This window comes from Mirounga angustirostris, unplaced genomic scaffold, assembly GCF_029215605.1.
Source record: "Mirounga angustirostris isolate CCGP_5_RB_7025 unplaced genomic scaffold, mMirAng1.0.hap1 SCAF_17, whole genome shotgun sequence".
In the NCBI taxonomy this organism is placed as follows: domain Eukaryota; kingdom Metazoa; phylum Chordata; class Mammalia; order Carnivora; family Phocidae; genus Mirounga; species Mirounga angustirostris.
The window spans coordinates 4630070-4633857 of NW_026991725.1; the positions used below are offsets into that span (position 1 = coordinate 4630070).

Here is a 3788-nt window from a genome sequence, read left to right on the forward strand (position 1 = left end):
TTCTTTAAATAGAGTCTTCAATGTAAAAATCATGTCAAAGCTTTTTCAAAATAAAATCATACTCACTGCATTATTAATCCTGTTACGAGCTGAATTGTGTCTCCACTGCACTCCCCCTCCCTGCTTTCATACGTTGAAGTCCTAACCCCCAGTACTTCAGAATGTGACTGTATTTGAAGATAGTCTTTAAAGACGTAATTAAGTTAAAATGAGGTCATGTGGGTTGGCCCTAATCCAATGATTGGTGTCCTTATAAAGAAGAAATTAGGACACAGATACACAGAGGGAAGACCAAGTGAAGATACAGGGAGACAACAGCTATCTACAAGCCAATGGGAAAGCCTCAGAAGAAACCAACTCTGTTGACACCTTGATCTCAGACTTCTAGCCTCCACAATTGTGAGAAAATAAATTTCTGTTGTTTGCACCACCTAGTCTGTGGTACTTTGCTATAGCAACCCTAGCAAACTAATACAACTGCTATGATGAGTTCTAATAGATTAATCGGAATGATTATTTACAAAACATGCTACCTTACTCCCTATAGTTTGGTTTTGCTTATATTCTGTGAACATATTATTTCCATGAGTTTTGCGGTTTATGGAGCCCCACTGATTAGCAGTTGTCACACTGCCTCCTTTGTTCAGTACTCCCATCATACACATCATACACACATACATCATTCATTGTAGCAGGGCTACTAATTCCACAGTTTCATCCTTGAATTCACTTAGAACTGCCTGGTGCATATGTCTCAGAGTTGCTGATTTGGGTTACATATTTGGATTTTTACAAAATAAGTAATCTCTAATCCTAAAATTAAAAATTACAAGTGTTGGGGTACCTGGCTGGTTCAGTTGGTAGAGCATGCAACTCTTGATCTTGGGATTGTAAATTCGAGCCCCACGTTAAGCATAGAGATTACTTAAAAAAAAAAAAAACAAGTGTTTTGAAATATTTGGACCCCTATTTCATAGCATATACAAAACTTAATTCCAGATACATTAAGAATTTAAATGTGATTGTCAAAACATTAAAAATTTTAGAACATTTGGGAGATTAGATCTACAATCAAGGGGTGGAGGAGATACCTAAACCAAGACAAAATGAAAGCACTATAAAAGAAAAACATATTTACATAAAAATTTGAAGAATGACTCAATCAAGATGCTCTTAAACAACTCGACCGCATAAAAGTCTTATATGGGGACCCTTGGGTGGCTCAGTCGGTTAAACATCGGACTTCGGCCCAGGTCATGATCCCAGGATCCTGGGATCGAGTCCCACATCGGGCTCCCCCTATTTGTGCTCTCTCTCTGATAAATAAAATCTTTAAAAGTCTTATATGTAGGGGCAAAGATACCATTAATAAAGTCAATGGACAAAAACAGCTAAAAAAATTTGTATTGTGATGACAGTTAAGGTCTATCACACAAAACTCTTACAAATTAGAGAAAAAATATTTTTTAAAAAACGGCAAGGAATATGAAGTGATAATTAATTACATCTGTATCAGTTGACGTAGAAGGCTCTATACAAGGGGCACCTGGCTGGCTCAGTTGTAGAGCATGCCACTCTTGATCTTGGGGTTATGAGTTCAAGCCCCATGTTGGGAGTAGTTTACTTTAAAAAAAAAGGCTCTGTACAAGACATTGAATGAGGAAGAAAAAAATGCAGAAGTGTAAGAAATGATGCCATTTTTGTAAAGAACTCAATGCCTTCTTCCCCTTCATGTGTGAGAGAACGTGAAAAAAATGGAAGGGAGAAAGGAGTAAGTACAAGTGGAGGAAAAAAAAAAAAGACACTAGCCCTCAATCCAAGAGACCCCATTTGACATATTAATTTTGGGGAGAAAAATGTGTGTGTAAATAGACATACAGAATCTGTGTATGTGTATGCATATGTTACAAAGGTGTACACACTATTGAGTACCTCAGGCAGGGAGAATGGAGGGGGGACGCTTTGCCTTTAATACATTTTTGCATTGCATTGTTTCACTTGCAATAACAGGTATCTATTATTTTTATAATTTGAAAAACACCAAATTTTAAAAATTATGCAAAATAACACCAACAAACATTCTATTTATGTTACCTATTTATAATGGTATTTTCCCACTCATCCACCCTTCCATATCCTTCCTGCTTTGCTACTGGAAGCACCATATCGTTTTGGCTACTCACTAGCATCTGACATACCAACTGCAACAAGGACTAAGCATTCCAATTCACACATTTCTATGATACAAGTTTTTACCAGTAGCACTTAGTTTAGTTTTGTTTGTTTCTGCCACTCCCCACCCTTGTTTTATTTGTTGAATCTTTTTAATTGGCCAGAAGTACATACACCTTGGGATACCCTCTGCTGAGTCTTGGGAAACCCCATGCTCAAGTTTGTGCTCTTACATGGTCTTTCTTCCAGTTTTCCATTCAAGCAACTTTTATCCATAGTGCCTGCCGGCTGGGACTGTTATGTTTCTAGAGCAGTGCTGTCCCATAGAAGTACAAGGTAAGCCCCATAAGTCATTTTAAATTTGCTAGTAGCCACATTGAAAAGGTAAAAAGAAACAGGTGAAATTAATTTTAATATATTTTACTTAACCTAATATACCTGAAATATAACTTCAACATGTAATCAAGATTTAAAAATTATTTTATATTCTTTTTTCCATACAAAGTCTTTGAAATCCAGTTCGTATTTTACACCTATAATACATCTCAATTTGGACTAGCCACAGTTGAAGTGCTCAGTAATCACATGTGGCTAGTGGCCATGATATCAGACCACAGGAGCTCATCACCTGAGAGCTCATCACCTGAGAGCCCTACAGTTAGTTCAGGACAGATTATAGTTCCTCCTCTTTGCATGATTTCCTTTTCCAAATTCATTAAGACTTCAGAGTGTAAATAAGGTACAGTGAGTGTTGCAATGAACACACTTTTATCACAAACTCTAAATACTTACCGTTAGGCTGTTTCCAAAAATCAATTCCACCTTCAATAGCTGACTTCTCACGGAGGGTATTCAAGCCCACAGGAGAATACAGTCCTGTAGTTAGTTGGTGGTATGGGTTGAAATCTCGACTCTGCCATTTACTACCGGCGGGGTATTGGGCCAGTTTCATTAGGACTCAGTTTCTTGTCTGCAAAAGGGTGATATTTACAGCACCTACTTCACAGGTCCTTAGGAGGATTAGAGGAGTTAATACAGATAAAGTATTTGGAACAGTGCCAGATACCTAATAGATGTTTAATACTTGTTAGAGGTCGTTCCCGTAAACTTGTAGCAGGCCCTGAGGTAAGTCTCAGGAAAACACGAGAAATTCCCAAGAGGCTAAATTCCAGCTCAGGCCAACCCCAACGCAGGGCCTACGCGAGCCGACCCACCAAGCCTCGTTACAAAACGCTCCACTCACCTCTCCCTTCCGCGCTCTTTCCGGTCAAGGCTGGGGCGCCAGGTAACTAAGGCAAACCTGGGGAGACACCTGAGGCCAGGCAACCGAGACAACTTTTCTGACAGGGTCTGAGGGTCGTCCACTGGAAGCGGGAGGGACAGACTTCTTGACTCTCCAGCTACCTGGGTACCCGTCCCGAGGTGAGGCCACAAACCGGCCTCGGGCCCGGGACGCTTGCAGCCCTCCAGCCCCCTCCTGCGCTGGCGGCGGTGGGGCTGTCGGTCGAGAGAGCTCGCGCGACCCGCGGGCCAGTGGGGGCGGGGCCTCTAGTCCCCGCCCCCTGCCTTGGGCTCGAGCGCGGAGCGGACCGCTAGGCCGACGTACCCAGGCTTCC

The 3788-nt window shown here is 41.2% G+C and overlaps 1 long non-coding RNA gene across 9 annotated transcripts in view; it reads right to left on the reverse strand.

Annotated features, from left to right (window-relative positions):
* Nucleotides 1–3712, reverse strand: part of LOC123854321 (uncharacterized) — a 31993-nt gene extending 28281 nt beyond the window's left edge. For 2 of the 9 annotated variants that reach the window (XR_010408588.1, XR_010408587.1), the window contains exons 1-2: nucleotides 3416–3711; nucleotides 2965–3142 (exon numbers count right to left, since the gene is read on the reverse strand). This is a non-coding gene — a long non-coding RNA (uncharacterized LOC123854321). Of the gene's footprint in view, nucleotides 1–2964; nucleotides 3143–3415 lie in introns of all 9 variants that reach the window. The other 7 variants (XR_010408591.1, XR_010408589.1, XR_010408592.1 and 4 more) reach the window with 6 other exon arrangements.
* Between the last annotated feature and the right edge of the window lie 76 nt (nucleotides 3713–3788).